The following is a 22,712-nucleotide window of genomic DNA, read 5'->3' on the forward strand; positions in this document are numbered from 1 at the left end:
AGGATAAAAGTTCCTGGAAAAGAACAATAATAGCTAACATTTATTGAGCTTAATAGTTTTTGAGCCCCTGCTTAAAAACCCGCAATGGCATCTACTGCCTCTTATGATGAAACCAAAATCCTTAACAGCCTTACAAAGGTCTACACAGCCTGGCCTCTGCCCACCTTTTTAGCACATACCACACATGTTCCCCTGGGTCTCAGAGCTCTAGTCACTTTCTCATGTTCCTCAAAGGCACCTCCTTTTTTCCTACCATGAGACCTTTCACACGCTGCTTCCTTAAGGATGCTTATCACACCCCATTCCTGCTCCACCAAATTAACTTCACATTTCAGCTCAGATGCCATTTCCTCTAGGAAGTCCTCCCTGAGCTCTCAGTCTAGGCTTCTAGCAAATACAGTATGGTTCTATGCTTCAGAGCACTTAGTTAGTAAGGAGGCTTTCATTTATTTAATTAATTTATGTAATCAATGCATCTCTGTGCCTGGGTTATAAGCTCCGAAGGGTGGGAGCTCACCGTAACACCTGGCTTGCTAACACCTAGCATAGCACCTGACAATATATGTTGGGGGGTTAAACGGAATGGGTGGACAGGTAAATACTATGTGCCAGTCTCTGCAAAGATTCTCTCTTGATGCAATACCTCATTTTATCCTCAAAATAGCCCTGTGAGGTGGGTGCAGTGATTATCTCCAAGCTGCAGAGAGTAGCCAGGATTTTACAAGGGTTTAGTAACTTGCCTAAGGCCAAAGATGTAGTAAGCGGTAAACCTAGGTGTGCCTGTCTCCAAGGCTTGTCCTCTGCTTTGCAGTCTGATCCCCAGGCAGGCAGTAGAAGACATCTCAAACAGATACTTCCTCCCTTTGTTTCAGAGTACAAACTCTGCCAGTGGGGTGAACACAGAGGAAGAGAGAGTTCCCTTCTCTCCGTATGCTGGATCTGAGCCACAAGAAGAGGAGAGCATCTCAGATTTTTATATTTTCCCAAATGGATTTTAACCGAGTTCCCTGGGAACCTCTCAATAATTCCCTTTCCCTTCTGGATGCTCTTGAGACCTGGGCCAGAGTATAACTCATGGGTGAGAAATAAATTTCTGTGGGGTTATGACATTGATGTTTCCGAGTTGATCTGTCATATCAATGAACATTACCAGTAAGAATGTGTGTCCAAAGTCATACACCAACATGCTTTGTTGAGAAGATTCTCCTGAATGGAACGTCATATTCTCTTGCCACCTTTTTTGAACTTAAGGCTGTCCTATATTGCTGCTGGAATGTGCAAGCTGTTGGCCTACCTCAACTGCTCTATTGTCTCTTCCTCTGAGATGCTGTCATCTGTTACTCCCTAATTCTTCTCTTTCCTTGGCCGTACCATGGCAATGTGGAAGTTTCTGGGCTAGGGATCAACCCAAGCCATAGCAGTGACAGTGCCGAGTCCTTAACCACCAGGCAACCAGGGAACTCCTGGTACTCCCTAATTCTAATGTAATATTTAGTCTAAGGTGAAGCCAACCCTCTCATGAGCAGTAAAGTGCTTGGACCTTTCTTGGTGAACCTCTTCAGCCCCTCTAGGAGTGTAGCCTTGTACGTAGGCCCACAGGAGTCTGAAGCTCCGTGAGTGGGGGGACCCTGGAACACTGCAGTGTTTAGCGGACTGCAAATGTGAATGGACTGCACTGTTTCCAGCATCTGAAATGACCTCAGGAGGAGGAACCTGTTCCCTCACAAGGTGCTTGGCTAACTTTGCTCTGGTGATGAAGTCTGCTAATTGCATTATCGCACATACCATCTGACCTTGCTAATAACTGCTCAAGCTGCAAACTTCCTACAAAAGTCACCATGTTATAAGCAATTATTTGGCTCTGTGCAAAAATGTTAATTTCATGCTTTGTAAACACATCTCTTGTAAAAGACCAACCTGCCTATAAAAACTGCTTTTGACGTCCCCAAGATAATCTTTAGGGGAAGAGGGGATAAAAAGGGGGTTATTCTATTAATCAGTGTTTAAAAGCTTCTTTCCCTTGAGCCTTTTTTTTTTTTTTTTAAATGACAAAAGAGAGGTGTTGACAGGAAGGTTCAGGAATGGGGCAGACTAACTTCCAAGGATGCTAAAATCCTTGCAGGTGCACTTCCAATGAGGCAAAAGGAGTTTGGGAAGCCTGGAAAAGTCACTTGCTGCAAGCTGACTGATCTTAGCATCTTAGAGGGAGAGGGCCCTGGGTCTGAACAGCTCATTCTGCTGGTGAGGAAAAGGAGGCCCAGAGACATGATGTCCTGCCAGGCTCCCACAGAGGTCAATCCTGGGGTCAGGAATCCAGCCCCAGGTCCCTGACTCCCTGGTAGTGTGCCTTCCAGCAAGACTTGGCCTTAGAGCAGAGAGAAAAACTAAGCAGGTTTTCTCTCTCTCTTTTTTAAGTTACAGAGAGGGATTCTAGTCTTTCTCTTCCCCGGTGATCTCCTACAGTACCGTGTGCTCCCTGACCGCTCCCCCACCTCCAACTGGGATAAGAAGCCAGCTGAAGAAGCAGACGGCAAATCCAATTCAAGAAGCATTTCTTCAACAGCTACTAGCTATGCCTCTCAAACAGGGACTTGATTTTGTCTTAAATATTCATCTCATGTCTCAAATCTTACTTTCTACTCTATAATAAGGATTTATTTTAACTTTAATGTAAAATGACGGTGTTTCTGTCCCTCTTCTCCAAAGAGTTTGAGTAAATCTGATGCTTCTGGAAGGTAAGCCTTGTTTCTCCAACATGAACTCATTGTACAAAAGCCCATGTATAGGCAAAGATCCAATTAACTACAATATCAGCAGATACTGAGATGCCAGACAAGGGGTTCCGGAGGTACAGGGAAAGGGGACATCGATTATGACTCAGAGCAAAGTTCTTCAAAAGGATGACTACGCATTTGATTTTGTTTTTGATTTTTTGGCCACATCGGTGGCATGCAGAAGTTCCCAGGCCAGGTACTGAACCTGAGCCACAGCAGTGGCAATGCTGGATCCTTAACTGAGAAGCTATCAGAGGACTCTGAATAAGTTTTTTTTTTTTTTTTTAATGACAGTCCAGGATTTTATTTTCCCGATTGTAGATTTCGTTGATTTGTTTTTTAAGTTTTGCTTTTGTTTTTGTTTTATTGTGGATTACTTGAAAAAGAGAAAAGCACAAAGAAAATTTACACCCCTATAAGAAAATGGATAAAGGATATACCAGATTTCTTTGAAATATTTTTACAACTGCATGTGAAAGCTATAATTATCTCAAAATTTTTAAAAATTAATTTTAAAAAATCCTCTATAATTCTACCACCCAATAAGAATCGCTGTTAACAATTTCGTGGTTATCCTTTTTATCTTGTTTCAATGCATGCGTACGAAATCAGAAATCTGAAGACCTAACTGGAGGCCTGGAGTCAGCATTTCGTCACCTATCATCGTGTCAAGAGACATTTTCTGCTATTAAGTTCTTTAGGGAGTTCCTACTGTAGCTCAGCAGAAATGAACCCAACTAGTATCCATGAGGACTCCAGTTCTATCCCTGGCCCCAACTCAGTGGATTAAGGATCAGGTGCTGCTGTGAGTTGTGGTGTAGGTCACAGACATGGCTTGGATCCAGCGTTGCTGTGGCTGTGGTGTAGGCCAGCAGGCAGCTCCAATTCAACCCCTATGGGAACTTCAATATGTGGCAAGTGAGGCCCTAAAAAAAAAGTTCTTTAAAAATGTTTTCAAAGGGTGCATTATATTCTAATAAATGGACGAAACACGTCACCTGCTGCTAGACATTTAACTGCTTCCAATTTTCCAATATTAATTTTTTTCATGTTACAGATATTTCACTACAGTAAAAAAAAAAAAAAAAAAAATCTTCGGCTTCAATAAACATCCCATACATCCTCCAGAAAATTTCTGATTACCCCTCACGCTGGACTCCCAGAAAGAAAATTCCCAAATCATTTTTTCTAAGGCTCTTGTCACACTATTAAAAAGTTCTTTCCTGATGCGAGTGGAGGGAGGTGGGCAACATATTTTTTTTCCAGAAATAAAGCGGAAAAATGCCTCAACAGAAAAACTCCAGGAGACTGTCAAGTGCTTTACTGGTGATTTTCAAATGCAGAGCCATCTGGGAGCAGGGTACAAGGGTCCAGGAAACCCACAAACCCACCTGCCTGCGAGCTGGGGTGGGCTCCTCAAACAGCTGTCACACCTTCCTCACATCTCAACGCAAAATGATCTTTGAAGAGAGATGCACTAAACCAGGACATATGGGACTGTCTTTTGTAAAAGGAGGTTGTTCACTCTTCTCCTAGGAGGGTAATAACTTGGGAAATATGCATAAACCATTGCTGCTAGGATATAAACAGCATGAAATTATCCAAACTTGGAGCCATTAAAGATGCACGTTGTGAATTTAGAATCAAAACACTCTATAAATTCATAGCAAATCTGCACATTGAGAAATCAGCCTGCAGACTGTAAAAGCAATTGTTGGTTTAAAGGCTTTTTTCCCCTGACTTTATTTCCTGAGGGCACGAGGTGTGAGAGTGGTGGGTTCTGCTTGTCGAAGGCCTCGAAGACATCAGGGACATGAGGCAGCTCCTAGGTCCCTCCCAGGTCTGGGATTCTCCGTGACAGGTTTTACCATTTGTTCTGGAAGGGATGAGTCTAAAGACTCCCCGAGACCCGGCTGATTTGCGTGCCTACTTGGGGGAGTGGAACAAGAAACAACACACTTGATAAGATTTGGTACATCCCTTCCCTAAATTTAAATAACAGCCAATAAGGGAAGAACACGTAAGGTTTAGAAGACTCACTGAGAACTCTTTCCCTTCAGAAACTATGCCTGCTGGCGATCTCCCACGGAGAAGAGAGAGAAAAGGGCTCCACCTCAGAATGAGGTCAGGGAGGGAGCTGTGCGTGGGGGCCACCCTGGCCATCACGTCTGGCCCACGCACGGTCAGAAGAGAGCCTCCTCTTTGACCATCAACACTTGAGCCCATAGCATTTGGCTGTGGGTTTTAGGCACTCCCTAACAACAGCTGACTCGGGGTCTGTACTGCTCAGAAATGGAATTCACTTCCCCCAAGGAAGGCTGAAATAAGTGTTTAGCCACATCTTGGAGAGTCTACAAGGCCAAGAGGACAGCCAAAAAACCTTCTGCCTTATGGCTGTCCCTTGGAATTCCAACATCTCCACCTCCCTATCATTTAAAAATAGGACTTGCCAACCCACTGGACAATTTCAATAGAAAAGTTGTAAGAATTAGTAAAAAGAAAAGCAGTATACCCTTCACTTATGTTTTTATCAATTATTAATAGGTTACCACATTTGCTCACCAACCTATCAGGGCATAGATGTGAATCATGCGAACATATATTGCAGATGTCATGATGCTTGGCGCCTAAATACTCCAGCATGCATCTCTAAAGCAAAAGAACATTCTCTCATATAACCACTATTCCACTTGCCACGTGGATATAAACTGGGATCCAATATACACTCCACATCCAAATTTCCCCATTGTCTCCCAATTACTATTTTTTTTTCATTTTTATTTACATATTTTTTTAGGGCCACACCTGTGGCATTTGGAAGTTCCCAAGCTGGGGGGGAATTGGAGCTGTATCTGCTGGCCTAAGCCACAGCCCCAGCCATGCCAGATCTGAGCCCCATCTGTGACCTCATGGATACTAGTCAGATTCTTAACCCACTAAGCCACGATAGGAAGTTCTTTTTACTTATTTTCTTAAATTGACACATAATTCATCTAACATAAAATCCACACTTTTCTCTCCTATTTCTTTTTAGGGCCACACCCACAGCATATGGAGGTTCCCAGGCTAGGGGTCGAATCAAAGCCTTAGGCATTGGCCTAAGCAATGCAGGATCTTTAATCTACTGAGTGAGGCCAGGGATCAAACCCACATCCTCATGGATACTAGGTGGTTCGTCACCCCTGATCCACAATAGGAACTCCAAAATTCACACTTTTAAAGTGCACATTTCAGTGGGTTTTGGTATTCTCACAAAGCTGTGCAATCTTCACCACTATCTAATTCAAGATCATTTTCATCACCCCCAAAAGAAACTCTGTATCATTGTCAGTCCCTCCCTATTTCTCCCGCCCCACCAGCCCTTAGAAACCACTCATCTATGTCCTATCTCTATGGATTTGCCTACTCTGGGCATTTCCTATAAATGGAGTCATGTATCATGTGGCCTTTTGTGTTTGGCTTCTCTCAGGTAGCATCAAGTTGTAGCATGGATAAGTACTTCATTCCTTTTGCAGCTGAATAATGTTCCACAGTAGGGAGGCACCAAATTTTGTACACCCATTCATAATCTGACAGACATCTGAGCTGTTTCCACGTTTGTCTATTATGAATAATGCTGCTATGAACATTCATGTCTAAGTTCTCGTGTGGATTTTGTTTTCTTTTCTCTTGGGTATACACCTAGGAGAGGAATTCCCGGGTCATATGGGAACTCTATGTTTAACCTCTGGAGGATCTGCAGGCTGTTTTCCAAAGCAGCTACACCATTTTAGTTTTACCGGCATCGAATAAAAGTTCCACTTTCTCTACATCCTCATGGACACTGCTTTGTCTGCCTCCAAACTGCTTGCACAGCTACCTTTCCCTCATACCAGGATCCAATCACGGGTTCTGTACTGTATTTACTTCCCCTGTCTCTTTTGTTTTCTTTAATCTGGACCAGTTCCCTAACCTTATTTTGCTGTTCCTAGTGTTAACATTAGAAGAATAAAAACAGAGTCTAGTCCAGAGAAGGCACTCCTTCCCGATTCTGGGAGATCCTGATGCACCTTTCTCTTGCCTTCAATGACAGCTTGGGGCGCTGAGCCCACAGCCTCCAGGGAGATAACCTTACCAGCCTGGGGAGAGTTCTGGATGGAGCCCTGTTTACTGATAAGCAAAGTGATCTCATGCCTCTTCACCGGGAAATGTTTCTTAAGGTTTCTATGTGGTGTTGACAGGGAGTTCAGGGGAAGGGCAGCAGGTCAGGCTGAGGTGGAAGAGAGCACGTCTGAAGGGCGCTGGGGAGTCTGGGTGCCCGCCTCCTGGTGGCCTTCCATGATGCATGCGCAGCTGGGCTGCTTCCTGTGTTGGAGTTAAGTGGGGCCCCTGAACTACACCAGGGTATGGCTAGCCCTGGAGAGGAACACCCACCAGCCCCACCACAGTAATGAGCTCTGACATGCAGCACATCGCAGACCAGCTAATTAAATACTCCACAGCTTCTCCAACAGGAATGAAGACATGGAGCACGGAGCTGAGGGGGTGGAACCAGGGAACCTGGGACCAGGTCTAGGCTTAGCCTCAGCATTCCTATATGATGCTGGGAGGTAAATCAACCTTTCTGCAGCCCTCCCGAATCTATAAAGTGGAGAGAGAAGAATGCCTGTGAGGTGCCTTAAAACTCTAGGAGCTAAATACAGTGCAGCTATATAACCATCATTCCACTGCCACACTCATATAAACTAGGAGCCAATACACACTCCACATTCAAATTTCCCCATTGTCTCCCAATTACTATACATATATATATATATATATATATATATATATGTATTTTTTTTTTTTTCAAGGCAACACCTGTTGCATATGGAAGTTCCCAGGCTAGGGGCTGACTAGGAGCTGTAGCTGCTGGCCTACACCACTGCCACGACAATGCCAGATCTGAGCCACATCTGCAGCCTACACCACAGCTTGTAGGAGGGCCCTGCACCCTCATGGATACTAGTCAGGTTCTTAACCCGATGAGCCACTATGACTGGAACTCCCTTTCATTTATTTTTTATTTATTTTTATTTTTATTTTTTGTCTTTTTGCTATTTCTTTGGGCCGCTCCCACAGCACATGGAGGTTCCCAGGCTAGGGGTCGAATCGGAGCTGCAGCCACCGGCCTACGCCAGAGCCACAGCAACGCGGGATCCGAGCTGCCTCTGCAACCTACACCACAGCTCACGGCAACGCCGGATCGTTAACCCACTGAGCAAGGGCAGGGACCAAACCCACAACCTCAAGGTTCCTAGTCAGATTCGTTAACCACTGTGCCACGATGGGAACTCCTCATTTATTTTTCAAATTGACACATAATTCATACAACACAGTGCAGCTGCAGCCTGTGCTATCACACTATCACCAGTAACTCAGGTGAACCACTCCTCACGTTTCTCCTCTTCTTCGAATACTATCTCAGTTATCCCCGTAGAGGGTAGACTTGGGTCAAGTTAGCCCCATTTTGTGGATGAAGGCCCGCAGCTCTGGGGTGATCACCATGTGCCAGGTGCTGTGTCAGGCACTGGTGTCCAACAGCGAGTTACATGAGGAAGGATTTCCCCTCTTGAGCTTTCAGTCACGTGGGAGACAATTAAATAAACAACAACAAAATGTGGGCACTGCTAAGCTGAGGGAACTGCGGAGTCCACGCAGGGCCCCTCACCTGGGTTCAGGATTTGCCTTCATGTAGTTCATAAAGGGCAGGATTCCAAGTCCAGGGCTCTGCCCCATCTTCCGAGGTGGCCACGTGCCTCAGGTCACAGGAGCAAAACTCTCCCCTGCAGCCTCCCTATCCAGGGGAGAAAGGTAATGGAACACAGAGCTGCAAATGAAAGCGCTCCCATGCCCAAGCGCCTTGTCTCCTAAAGAGCCATCAGCAAACTCCCTGAGGTCCGTGACTTCACAGGCAGCATATGACGCCTCTGCTGGATGGTGCCAAGAGCCAGCTCCCTCTCCCTCTGGGCCTTGGTTTCCTAGGTCCTCAACGTGTGAGGTGAACAGGCTGAACTAATAATGCTTGGTCTTTAGTGCAAATCTATTAGAAGGCTTCAAAACGACATCTCTTCCTTTATCTATCAAAAGCCAACGACAAAGCATGAGTTGGTGCGTTTCAATTATGCCTCACAAAATAAAATTAACAGTGTCAGGAATCTTTCCTGACCTCTGAAGTCCAGTTCTTTAAGGTTGACTATCTGGATGCAGATGCTTAATAATGGGTCACCCCCTCCCGCCCCACCTCACACTCCTGTGCAGTTAATAGGGCCATCCCATAACTCATCCCATGAGACAGAGAGGAGAGAAAACGGCCGGCTGTCTACTTTCTGCAGAACCTGGTTCATAAAGCAATATTTATACATTCCCTTTAACCTGACATTGCATAAGATCTATTACCACTTAATTAAATTGTAACCCTTTTACACATCGCCTTCTGGTTGTGATCAGCATTTGAATTTATAGATCCGCAAGGCCGCACTGACTTACTGAAGAAGCTAAATAATATTCACTTAAAAGTGCATTAAACTGTGCAGAACGATCATAAGCAGTCAATAAAGGCTTCGTATTAAACAGAATTTAGAGAGATGGTATTTGCTACTTTCCTCCCCTGAGAAACATATGCCTTTAAAAGTGATTTCCCACCCTTGAACTCCTGGTGACTAGAGCAGTTTTGACAATTTTCAGATTTGTTCAAAAGAAATAATTATAAAACTTCGTTAGAGGCATTTGCATTCGTCTAAAAGGAGGATGTGTCCTGGATCCTGCCACTGTCATGAAGGGAAAAGAGGCAAAAGACTAATTAAGTAACAAAGGCAGCCAGAAACCTCGTTTCAGAGGCATAATCTCCTTTGCCAGGCGCGGGGCCGATGATGGGCCGCTCGCTCGCTCCAGCCTCCTCAGCTTAATCCTCCCTCCTCAGCAAGAAGCACTCTGACGGTGTCTGGAATAATAATGTAATTATGGACAGTTAAAACACTTCATCCATGAAGGACGAGAATTTGGAGTCTTTTAAATATGGGAAGGAGACTCAAAGGACCAAAGGGTGGCTCTTTTGTGGGAAGGAGTGGTTAGAACTGTCTCCTCCCTCTCTCTCTCTCTCTCTCACACACACACACACACACACACACACACACACACACACACACAGTCTATTAAAGACGCTTCTCTGAGGGAAAAGTACTGCTTCTGACCAAGACAGGACGGCTAGTTAAGTCAAAGTGGCCTCTGCACTCAGTCAAAACACAAACCCCAAATCCTCAAGTATTCCCACTGACATATAACCTCCCATAAGCCAGGTTTTTGTTTGCCTATTTGTTTCCTCCTTTCACATTTCTTCCTTGGGTCTACATTATAAAGTCTGTTCTGTTCTGAAAGAAAAGAAGCACGATTAATGGGTAGGGGTTGTGTTTTGTGAATTTTATACTCTTTAGATTGAGCACAGTGACTGATACACAGAGGTGCTAAATAAAAGCCTGCTGATAACTTCACGCTGTTTAAATGAAATCTAAGTTGGCTAAGGTCAATTTGAAAGAATACCATCTTGCAGAATATTTTGAGTGCAGGGGCTTATAGCATATGTGCCTATTGTAAAAACCAAAAGGCAAACACCACGGTCCAGAGCCATGATTTTCAAAGGACATCCATAGATGCTTAGGGGTTCATCGGATAGGACTCAGGGGTTATTTTAGGGAGGGGGGGAGAGGGTGCTGGGCTGCTGCCCCCATCCCATGTCCACTTCATTAAAAGCAAGTCACTTCTACCTGTTTTCTATGCTAGACCTTCCCTTGAAGAAAAATGTTCTAAAGTGGACATTCACATAGTCCCATCTCCCTACAAGAGACTCCTTAACTTCACAGGAGAAAGTAGGACTCTCCCCTGGAGATACCTGGGCTTCATGGCCTCAACATCACAGGTACTAAGACATCCTGCATCTCAATACCAGGCACCGAGAAAAGCACATGTCACTTCTGTGGTATTTTTGCTCAAATGCGTCAAACTGATCATGAGAAAACATCAGACAAACCCAAATAGGGGGACATTTCTACAAAATAATTGGCTACTCTTTTCAAAAGTGTCAAGGTCATGAAAACCAAAAAGACTGAGGAAACCTCATAGACTGGAAGAGACTAAGGAGATGTGACAGCTAAATGTAACGTGGGATCCAGGAACAGAAAAAAGGACATTAGCTGAGGAAAAAACTGGCAAGGTTGAAATAAGGTGTACAGATTGGTGAATACTGTTTCATGGTCTAGATAACTGTGCTACGGCTGTGTAAGATGTCAACCTTAGAGGAAGCTGGATGAAGATACAAAAGATTTAGTTTTGTAACTTTTGGGGGATAAATCTAAAATTATTTCAAAACGAAGAGTAAAATATAAAAAAAATGTTTCTGAACTAAATAAAGTTTTAAAAATTGCCATCCAAGAGAAATACAATTGGCCTTTTGGACTAAGCTTCAAACAGGACAGAGGCAGGCCTTGCGGAGGACCAATAATAGTTCAACGTCATGATCAAAGCTATGAGTTTTGAACAGTCACAAACAGCCAGGCCATTGGTAGTCAGCATCTCAAAGACTTCACCAATCTCTTCCCAGTATGAGTCCACATTGGACAAGTCCCATAGCCGTTGGGTTTATATTTTATAGAAAAATAAAACAAGCCCTGTCCTGCCAAGTCTACTAATTTAGGTGTATGTGTGAAAAAATTTTTTCCCTTTTTGGTTGCCCTATGGCATATGGAGTTCCCAGGGCCAGGGATCAGATACAAGCCTGACCTATGCCACAGCAGTGGCAAGGCCAGATCCTTAACCCACTATGCTGGGCCAAGGATGGACCCTACGTCCCAGCACTCCAGAGACATTGCTGTTGTACCACAGCAGGAACTCCAGTATATGTGTGAATTTTAATGTTATTCTTTTTTTTTTTTTTTTGTCTTTTGTCTTTTTTTTTGTTGTTGTTGTTGTTGTTATTGTTGCTATTTCTTGGGCCGCTCCCGCGGCACATGGAGGTTCCCAGGCTAGGGATTGAATCGGAGCTGTAGCCACCGGCCTACGCCAGAGCCACAGCAACGTGGGATCCGAGCCGCGTCTGCAACCTACACCACAGCTCACGGCAACGCCGGATCGTTAACCCACTGAGCAAGGGCAGGGACCAAACCCGCAACCTCATGGTTCCTAGTCGGATTCGTTAACCACTGCGCCACGACGGGAACTCCATGTTATTCATTTTTAAAAGCTAAACTATCTGGTCTCTCCTGGCAATGCTCAATTGTTCTCAAAACCAAGCAGTGATGGACAATAGCTCAAGACAATACACACTGAAGAAGAAAAAAGCACTGCAGCTTAGAGACATCGGTGAAGAGGCAAAGAGCCTAAGTAGCCCCTGAACACAACAGGCATCTACTTCTTCCTAAAGACACATGGACATGAATGGGAGAAAGGGATGGGTGAGGAGGGAAAGTGGAATCTGGCTGGCAAAAAAGCTATCAAAGATTAGTGGGGCATGTCAAGGACTCAGGATCCAACTTGAAGAGACGCCCACTGAATAGATGAAGAAGAAACAACAGAATGAGAATACCAAGACACTTTATATGCTTCCTGATGAACACGCATAATATCATCTAAGATATATACTCTTACCAAAAGGATCACCATCAGTCTGATCAAGGCTCTGGATCCAGCTGCCAATTTGCAGGGAAAAAACAAAAACAAAAACAAAAAAACTGAGAACATGTTTTTGTGTTCATTTATTTTTTGAAGAACCCAGGCTGGTCAAGTTTCCATGTTGACCAGCCTGGGTTCTTGACCAGCCTGGGTTCTTCAAAAAATAAATGATAAGTAAAAGAAAGAACTGGAGGGGAAACTTGTAGATTAAAAGAGACCTTGTAAACATCACATTTAAAAAGTGGTAACACTAAACTGCTAGGCATGTGCATGGGTGTGACAAATCTATTTTTTAAATGAAAGAAAGTGAAGACTGTAAAAGTAACATTACTATCAGGGAGAGAGAGGGAATGGCGACTGAATAGAGCACAAGAAGGGGTTTCTGGAGGGACTGGCAATGTTCTACTTTCTGGGGTGTGGTTGCCGCAAGGGGATTCAGAGTCAATAATTCATTAAGTTTGCAGTTGTTTTGTGTGATTTTTATCTTTTATTTTGCAATAAAAAGATTGCTTTTAAAAGACAGAAATGGGAGGGAGAAGACAAAGTCTCCATTTCTATACCTGTCCCTTGACATGCTTTGTGTTGAGAGACAGGAATCACAGACAAGGTGTATTCCAAACACAGGACACAGACTAAGCAAAGGCAAGGAGGTAGAAATGAAATGTGTGGCCAGTTCTTGCAGCAGCAAATGGTCCTACGTGGCTTCTCAGTGGCTCTACGCAGAGAACAACATAAAATAAAAGTAGGAAATGAGAGTGGATGGCATAGGTAGAAGTCTCGTTATGCCAGGACAAGATGTCTCTACTTAACGTCTTGGGCAGAAAACAAAGGATAAATGTTTCTAAATAAGGACTGACCTCTAGCTTGAACAACCCCAGTAGTGATTTCTCTCACTCCAATCCCTTCCTCCTTCCTAACAGAACTCTGATTTTTATCCAATTATCCATTCTCCAGGCTTCAGTGTCTGCAGGTGATATCTGGAGCTACAGCAGCCATCTTGCAACAATGAAGAATTTTAACCTGGAGAGAACTTGCTGAATATGGCAAAGCAGAAAGATGGCAGGAATACAAATCTCTTATGATGGTGCTGGGCCACTGAGTTAATTAATCTCGCAGCTGCCCTTCTGCTAGGGTTCTTGTTATGTAAGATAATAAATCTCCATATCATTACTTGCAGCTGAAAGCAGCCAAAATTATAAATAGGTGTTAAGACGAAATCATTAAAAAGCCCACCTGGACACTAATAGATAAGACTCCAAGAAATACCTTTAAACAGGCCCTATATTCTTAGTGGTCCAGCGGACTCATGACGCATCGATTGCCCTAAACAATCAATCTCCCAGTTCTGCAGAAACACACAGAAGGTTCCAGCAGCCAGCTTAAGTTTACCACTTAATCACACAAGTCTAGGCTGGTGTCAAGCTCTTAAAGGAGTTGATCCCAGGGAACGAGGAGAAAAATGAAAAGGAAATAAAATTGAACAGTTGCCTGCAGAGAACACCAGCTGCGCGTGATTGATTTCCATGTAATCTCCATTTGTCTCCCTGGAATTTCTTCATCAGATCTCTGGCACAGGGTCACAGAGAGGCGCGATGCTGCTCACGCCTGGAGTGTGGTCAGGAAAAAACCTTCCCTTATGTGCCCTTCCAGGCCCAGGGGGCAAAGATAAGTATTCTGGGAGGAGAGCAGGAGAGAGATTTTCCTTGCTTTGTCCCAGAGGCAAAGCTCAGGCCACAGGCGCTGCAGCCCAGGTGGAAGTTCAGCCTTTCGGCAACCCTATTAGGACTATGATCTCTCAAGCCGGTGAGCCCCTAAGATCCTGGGCATTTCCAATCCATCAGCTGCTCAGGGCAGGTGTCTTGGCCCTGACAATAGCTGGTAGGTAGGGTTCCGCCAATAATCCATCTACCCGCAAAACCACACACGGAAACATGGTATCACAGGATCCACACTTGGGGTCAGTGGTGGTAGGGAAAGGTTAAAAGAAAGCGTAGAAGAGGATGGAAGAGCAGGGTGGATTGCACCCTGCTGTCATTTCAAAGTGCCACCCCTTTCACTGGTTTGGCGCTCTGTGCTATGGACTGAACATTCCCTGGTATTAATATGACCCTGCCCACTGGGATGGAGCACTTAGGACAGTGGTGCTGAAGTGCGGTCCCCACTCCAACAGGAACAGCATCCCCTAGAAAGTGGTTAGAAGTGCAAATCCCCAGGCCCTACTGGTTGCATCACAACTTTAGGGGTGTGTCTCAGAAATCTGTGTTTGAACAAGCCATCCAGGTGATTTTCATGCACAGGAGGACAAGACCAACAACCTCATTATGCAGGAGGAAAAGGCAGGCCGGGGACTTGAAGCGACTTCCCTAGGACCCCGTGGCTGGAATGCAGCAGAGGCTAAACTAGTCTGACTCCCAATCTCACCCCTTTTTCCACAGCATCAGAAAAGCAAGCAAAGCTGTAACACTGCAAAGCCACTGCAAGCTATTTCAAAACCATATTTAGCATTCCCAGTGTTTCTGCATACCTCTCAGCAACTTATCTGGGGCCCTGAGCCCCAAACACTTCCATTTCTAACATGGGACAGTAAGACCAGGGCACCCTCTAACCTTTTGGCTCCTCTATATGGCTGGCATCAGAAGAAAGTGGCCACATTCACTCAGCGACAAAAGCCAGAAACCCCAGTAATTGTGGTCCAGAATAATAACTTAAGTTTGCCTGCAGGCAAACTTCAGCTACGCAAACTGTCCTCTGTGTCACTGCGAGCAAGTTTTCACCTAAGCCAGTTTCCCAGCTGTAACCACAGCGTGTTTACAGGGACAATATCTATGGTGAGGCTGAGATGAGAGAGCCTGTGTCAGGTGCTAAGCACTGGGCCTGGCACACAGCTAAGCACTCCATGCATGTCAGCTGTCACTGCTCTCCTCAGCATCACCTTGTCTCTCCTCCCCAGGTGCCCCTTGTGACCGAGACATGCTGACTCTACTCTTTGACTGGTCCCACATCCGGCTTCTGTCTTTGCAGGTTCATTCCCACTGCCACAGTGCAGTTCTGGTCCTCATCTCATGCCCCTGCTCCACCACGCAAGTCTTCAAACAGGTCCCCTGGCCTCCAGTCCCCTTTTAGTCTGCTCTCGGCTTTGTAGCCCAGGGAGCTTTCTAGATTGCAAAGATGAGCAGTACATTCTGCCTTGTGAGCTTCCCAAATTCCCACTATCTTCAGAGTCGAGTTTCAGCTCCTGGGCAGAACCCACAAGCCTCCTGGGGATCAGCACCCCCATCTTTATCTTACATCTGGATTCCCCTTGACCCCGGGATCTACACCTAATTATTGTGGGGACACAAAAACTGTGGACTTTTCATGCCACTGTGCTCTGTTCCCTCTGCTGGGCATGCCCAACTGCCATCTGCCTGGCAAATCCACACTCATCCTTCCAGATGCAGCCCAGAGTGGGTGCCTACTTGAAGTCTTCTTCTCAGGGGGATGTGACTGCTTTGCACCCTCTCTGGCTGCTCTACCTGCTTCCCTCCAGTACCTGTCCCACTTTACTAGCCTTACATGTACCCACATCTGCTGCCCTTGCTGTCTGCTGGACTGTCACTCTTCCTCGAGCACTCTCCCTCATGTGGAGAAGGCATTCTAAATGGATTTATAAACAATGGACTCTCCTGTGAAATCAGATTGTTATGATCACTATACAACTACAGATGTGATAAATTCGTTTGAGTAATAAAAATGAAAAAAAAAGAACTTCCATATGCTGCAGATGTCGCCGTTAAAAAAAATTTTTTAAGAAAGAAAATAAATTTCAGACTAAACATTAAACTTTAAAAGTATGAAAGGGAAAAATTTATGCTAAATATTTACTTTTTGTTAAACATAAATGTACAGATTTTACAAAACCATAAAGAGTAAAACTTCTGTACATTAAAAGTGATATAACCAGACTAGAGACTTCGTCCTGGTCACTACTGTATCTCCAGAATTTAGAATAGTATGTAGATCTTTAAGCAATTTACTTTTTCCAAAGGATACCATTTGACTCCATTCCTTTGGATCAAACTTAGATTTTTTTTACGTTAAAAAATGGTTTAAAATATCTATACTTTCTATCAAAAAAGTTAGCTGAATTGTGATAGTGATGCATTGAATCTATCAATTTGGGAAGTATTGCCATCTTAACATTATCTTCTAATCAGTGAACATGGGATATTTTTCCAATTACCAAATAATAATTTGTAGTTTTCAGAGCATAAGTTTTGCTCTCCTGTTAAATTTATTCCCAAGAAGTGTATTCTCTGTGGTGCCACTATAAATAGAAGTGTTTTCTTGCCTTAATTTTTTGATTGTGCACTGCAAGTATATTGAGATACAATTGATTTTTGCATCCTTATTTTTTTCCTGCAACCTTGATGAACTAGTTTGTACTTCTAATAGTTTTTTAGTGAATTCCTTAGAAATTTATATGTACTTGATCATATCATCTGCAAATAGAAATATTTTTACTCTTAAAAAAAAAAAAAAACAATGGACTCTCCTGGTCTCACCAGTCCCAGCATTGCCCCCTCTGGGCTCACAGGAAAAAACCTCCTCTGGTGGTCCCAGGAAAGCCTCTGGGGAGGTGGGATGCCATCTCTTGACAGAGCAAGTTGGAATGATACTCAATAAATACCTGACTATTGATTAGGCAGCGCATAAAGCAGGCCACAGGAAGGATATCTAACTATGTAATCCATCCATCACCAGCAGCCATTCAGTTCCCAGGATGGGCAAAAGTGGCCCCCTCTCAGCCCTGTTTAGGAGAAAACCAGCCTTCTCGCCCCTACCTGGTATGGGATGAGGCAACAGAAATTAAGAGTTTACCATCATGGTCCCACACTGGGCTGGAAATGTGGCTTCTGGTTCCTGGCGCTGCCACTCACTTGCTGGGCCTCTGATCCTTGTCTGTAAATGAAGGCTATGGACTAGAAGCTCCCTAAGCACCCTTTAGAGTCCAGAGCATGAACACTTCAGAAATTTAAATGCCACTTATAAAAAAAAGAATAGGGACCACTCCTACCTTCTACCCTCCCTCCCTTCCGAGCACTGTGCAGTTCAAGGAGAAGACAGATGGGAGACACTGTATTCGCTGAACAAATGACCTGACTCCTGTTTCATCCAGTTACTCTTTAACTTAGGACTGCGCTCAGGCGCACATGAGTGTTCCTGGGATCGGCCGTGGGTTCCCTCGCTTGAGATTTAACCAAAGGAGGCAATATTAGTAAGGCACGGCCCAGAATCAGACAACCTGGGCTTGACTCCCAGTTCTATCATTTAGGAGCTGTGTGACCTTGAGCAAACTGCTTAACCACTCTGTGTCTCAGTTTTCTCATCTGTAAAACCTGATAATAATACTACTAAATGGGGTCCTCATGAGAATTAAAATAGTTAACACAGTTAATTGCTTGAATAGTGCCTGCCACAGAGTGAGCACTGGACAAAAATTATTAAGTTACGATGTTTTTCTCAAGTGCCCTTTGGGAAAAGAGTATTGCTATCGAAAGGTGTTTCAAGAATGGCACTAACTCATTCAAGAGAGCTCCAACCTCATGAGCTAATTACCTCCCAAAGTCCCCACCTTCACATGCCATCACACTGGTTTTGCTTCTGTGTGAGGGTATAGTGAGTCTGCAGTGTGGAAGAGGGTCCCCACCAGAAGCCTGCCGTGATGGTACCCGATCTCAGAACTCTAAGAAAAATGTCTGTTGCTTACAAGCCCCCCAGTCTTTGGTACTTCATTAGAGCAGCCCAAACTAAGACACAACAATAATAACAACAAAATGGGAATGGAGAGATACTAAAACATAACTCTGTATCTTTGGTGGTCCTAGTCACTGGGGATTATCCCTTTGTGTTTGAGCTTATCTGTGTTTTGCAGCATCCTGTAACAGGCTCCCCCTCCTCTCAAATGTCTCTTTCCACATTCCAAGAGCTCTGTGCTGGCTATGCCTGCAGCCCCACTCCCCAGCTCTGGCCGAGCATTCCAAAGAACTGCCAAGCTCCTCAGGAATGGGCTGGGCTGGAGTCTCCACAGGGGCCTCATCTAACTGGCAAAACCACATTCTTTCCATGGGCACTGCCAGAAAGAACCGCAGTCAAAAGTGAGAATGACACGTGTCTGAAACAGACCATCCATCAGGCAGAACTCTGTGGGACTCAGATTCTTGGCAAGGAGCCCCCTTGAATAATATCTCCAGCCATTTACTGAGCATTTAAGCTCTGCTCTGTCCTGGAGAGCTGTGCTAAACACTCACTGAGCATAATCTTATTTGATCTCCACAACCTTGCAAAGGAGGTATCCACACTGCCCCCCCCCCCACCAATTATGGATGAGGACACTTGATGTTCTGTGTGAGTTGTTTTACATGTAGATGTGCTTTTTTGATGTGTTTGTGGGAGAAGGTGAGTGTGACACCTTACTCCTCCGCCGTCTTGGTCCCCTCTCCTCTGGATGAAGATGCTGAGACTCTGTGGTTTCTTGTCCTAGTCACCCATCAAGGAAGTTGCCAGAGGAACTCCACCCTAAGTTTGACGCTGCCACACACCACAGTAAAACAGCTTCTCCTTGATGTTTTAGTTGACCTCGGTGTACCCAGCCTTGAATTTTCCTTTCCCTATTCACGGAGCCGGGCTCTTGTCAACACTTGAGACTCCTATATAAAACACCGACAGTGCCCCCTGCATGGCTTTCTGTTTTTGTTTTGTTGTTGTTGTTGTTGTTTTGTCTTTTGTCTTTTTAGGGCTGCACCCGCAGCATATGGAGGTTCCCAGCCTAGGGGTCTAATCAGAGCTGTAGCTGCTGGCGTACGCCACAGCAACACCAGATCTGAGCCAAGTCTGCGACCTACGCCACAGCAACACTGGATCTTTAACCCACTGAGCGAGGCCAGGGATCGAACCCACGACATCATGGTTCCTAGTTGGATTTGTTTCCACTGTGCCATGACAGAAACTCCACTTCTGCATGACTTTTCACAACGTCCCAGACTCTGCTCCCAGCCACGAAGCAGAACTGTTGTTTTCAATCATTCCGCAAGCATTTATTCTGTGTGCTGGGAAGGCCACATTCAACCCACAACCCAAAACACTACCAGAAATGGTCCATGTCCGTAAGCATCCAAACATCTCCTTGTAAATATAAGACTGACAGAGAGGTCCCCAAAATTGTGTCAGTCTGACCCTAACTAAGTACGTTAACCTGTGATTAGGGTCTTATTTATTTTATTTATTTATTTATTTATTTATTTATTTATTTATGGGACCTACCATATACTAAGTGCTTTGCATTCTTCCTCTCTTCTAAACCTTATCATAACCCTGTGAGACATTCCTCACCATTATACAGGTGAGGAAACTGGGGCTAAGTTGAAAGATTTGCCTGAGATCACCCAGAACCAGGACCTGCCCTGTAGCATCTCTCACACTCAGTAGCACTTGAGGGTTATTTTTGCTTCACCCCATCAGCCTGTAGGCCCCAAACAAAGCAGACACATTCTGTTCAGAACTGTGTTCCTCACTGACCTAGTCCTATACCTGATATACTTAAGTGTAAGCTTGCTTATGTGTGTGCATGTGCACACACACACACACACACATACACACACACACAGAGGCAATACTACAAGGGAAGCAGTCAAGGTAATTCAAAAAGGAGCTCTGGATTCAGCTAGATCTGCATCTGATCAAAGCTTTTCCAGATCCTGAGTGTCTGTCCTTGAAGCAATTCAGTTTTCTCTGAGCTTCAGTTGCCTCACCTTTTATATGGGGATTCCAGCAAACTCACCTCTGAGAGAGGAATGAACACAAGAGTCAGGGATCTCTACCTCTGAGCAGGTCTGGCATGTAGTAATTGCTTATTAAAACACAGACATCTATTACCCCAAGGCCAGAAACAGAAATGCCCAAGTAATGAGACCCCTGCAACTCCAGGAGTTCTGTCCCCCAGGGTAGAACATGAGCTCTCTGAGGGCAGGGAGGGAACATTTCACATCCTCAGTTCCAGCAGGAGCCAACAAATGGTGTTCAACAAGTGGCTGTTGATAGCAGAGACCACTCCTGCCCAGAACAGTCAGTCTGAGCTGGGCAGGCAAAGGGCTCCGGAGCCAGCCTCACCTCCAAAGTGGGAATGAAGACCGCCCCTACCCTCAGAGTTCTAATGAGGCAGAAATGACGTATCCCAGAAGAGCCGTCTACCCACCTGACACTGACAGGAAGCGGGGGAGAGGACATGGTGACACACGGAAAAGTGGGAGGTGACACAGAGAAAAGAGGCTCGCAGGGCCCTGAATGGTGGACCAAGGACAGGCACGAAGAGGGAAGGCTTTGGAGCCCTAGTCCAGGGTTTAAGTCCCGCTTTACATTTCCCAGCCTTGATCTTTTGCCTCACTGAGCTTCAGCAGCCTCATCTCTACAAGGACGAAAGCAACAGAGCTGCCCCCAGGAGGCAGCTGTGACTCAAATACAAGGTGTGCTGAGCACCTGGCACATAGTAAGAGCTCAATAAATGGTAGGTGTACGATGGAGGATACCCTTTTCTTCCTGAAGGTAAAAGCCCTCAGACAACAACAGAGCCTAACAGGAATTCAGCTTAGTGCAACTAAAATAAAAATAGGAGAGCCAAAACCGTTTCCCGAGGAAGACTGTTTATGAGACCAATTTCAGTTTCCAAGAGCTGATGAATCCGCCACAGCAGTCTCTGTGCAGCACGAGTCCAGAGCTCAGGGACGGGCCCTCCCCCAAGTTCTTGGAAGCGCCGCAGATGCTCGAGGTGCCCCATCAGCGTTTAATAATCACGGTAACAATCCTAATAATGATCAGGGTAGAGTGCAGGGAATTGGGGGGAAAGTGCAGGTGGGTAGGAACAACACTTAAGCTATTTTGCTTCCTCAAGACAAATTCTGCCTGAAATAGATTAATTCAATCTGCATATTAATGTGGGTTACTAATTAATGACTAAAAGATGCTTTCAACACGGAAAGTGCGACAGAGATGCTTAACAAAATAACAACCAGGAGTCACAGGGTAAGTACAGAAAGGAAATAAGCTGGCTTCTTTTTTTTTTTTTTTTTTTTTTTTTTTCCCTTTTTAACATTTAAATTTTTATGGTTGAAGGAAATGGAGGGCAATTAGGAAAATTCACTTAAAGCACAGAAACATAAAATAGGAAAGCCTGGTGTGAGGGGACTTCTTTTGAGCTCCTGTGGAACCTTCTCACTGCACTTACGGCAGGGGCTTGTGACTGCAAGCCTACTTTCTGTCTTGTCTTCTAGACCCCGAGTTCCCTGAGGGCAGAGGCCCTGTCTTCCATCCCTCCACACCGCTGATCCCCGCCGCTACCCCAGGCAGGGAGGTAGTAGTCAGCAGTGTGTAATGAAACAAACGAACGACCCCACAAGAGGGGGCAAGGGCTGGGCACCGTGACTGCTTCCTGAGAGTACAGTATGGAAGGAGGAAAAAGAAGACAACCTTACAGTAGGGAAGTCTGACAAACCATACCGCAGCCACAGGGTCAAGGTCAACATCAGCAGTGATAACTCATGTGGAGAGGACGTACCCTTGATACACAGGGTGACAACAGCACTCTAGGCCTCTGTGGGCTTCCTTTCAAAAACTTCTAACTCCCATCTAAACATCAGAAAAACATCAAATTCCAACAGACTCTATGATATCCTCAAGCAGGACTCCTAGACAACTGTGAAGGTCACCAGAAATAAAGAAACTCTGAGAAACCATCACAGCCAAGAGGAGCCTAAGGAGACCTGGCGATTTAATGTCACGTGGTCTCCTAGAGGGGTGTTCGGAGGGAGAAATGGGTCTGGGAGGAGAGACCCGTCTGAGGTCTTGCAGACTCCCTGGAGGACAGCTTCTCATCAGCATGCTGACACATTATAGAATGATGAACATGCTACTCCTTTTCATACACAAGGAATGTCTTTTTTTTTTTTTTTTTTAATTTGCAACTTAGATGTAATTTCCTCCCTCCTCTGAAAGCCCTCAACTGCTATTGCCCAAAAGTCCTGTATAATTCGGCAGCCACCTCATGGGAATCAAGAAACTCCATGGGCTGGAAGAATAGTCCTCAGAGCTCACCAAGACCAAATCCTCCCAATGAGCAGAGAAAACAGGTCCAAAGCAGGAGACAGTGCCTTGCCTATGGCCAGGGTAGTACGTTGGTGTCACACTTAACTCACGCTCCTTCAACTGCAACATCCCAAACTCTCT

General features: G+C 44.9%; 1 protein-coding gene and 1 long non-coding RNA gene across 22 annotated transcripts in view; both read right to left on the reverse strand.

Moving 5' to 3' along the window:
* Positions 1–22,712, reverse strand: part of GALNT10 (polypeptide N-acetylgalactosaminyltransferase 10) — a 308,233-nt gene that overhangs the window by 155,834 nt on the left and 129,687 nt on the right. The window contains exon 1 of one of the 21 annotated variants that reach the window (XM_085001904.1): positions 9,620–9,730. The exons of the other annotated variants lie outside the window; for them this stretch is intronic. The gene's annotated coding sequence lies outside the window, so the exon portion shown is untranslated. Of the gene's footprint in view, positions 1–9,619; positions 9,731–22,712 lie in introns of those variants that run through there. 21 annotated transcript variants of the gene reach the window in all.
* Positions 11,420–16,857, reverse strand: LOC146395682 (uncharacterized). The gene is made up of 2 exons (XR_014831027.1): positions 12,644–16,857; positions 11,420–12,559 (listed from the first exon to the last, which is right to left on the reverse strand). It is a non-coding gene; the product is annotated as an uncharacterized LOC146395682 (long non-coding RNA).

Source organism: Sus scrofa, chromosome 16 (assembly GCF_054392235.1).
Source record: "Sus scrofa isolate SSC_HxYL_T2T_F1_AM1 chromosome 16, Sscrofa_HxYL_maternal_Yorkshire_Landrace_v2.0, whole genome shotgun sequence".
Lineage (NCBI taxonomy): Eukaryota > Metazoa > Chordata > Mammalia > Artiodactyla > Suidae > Sus > Sus scrofa.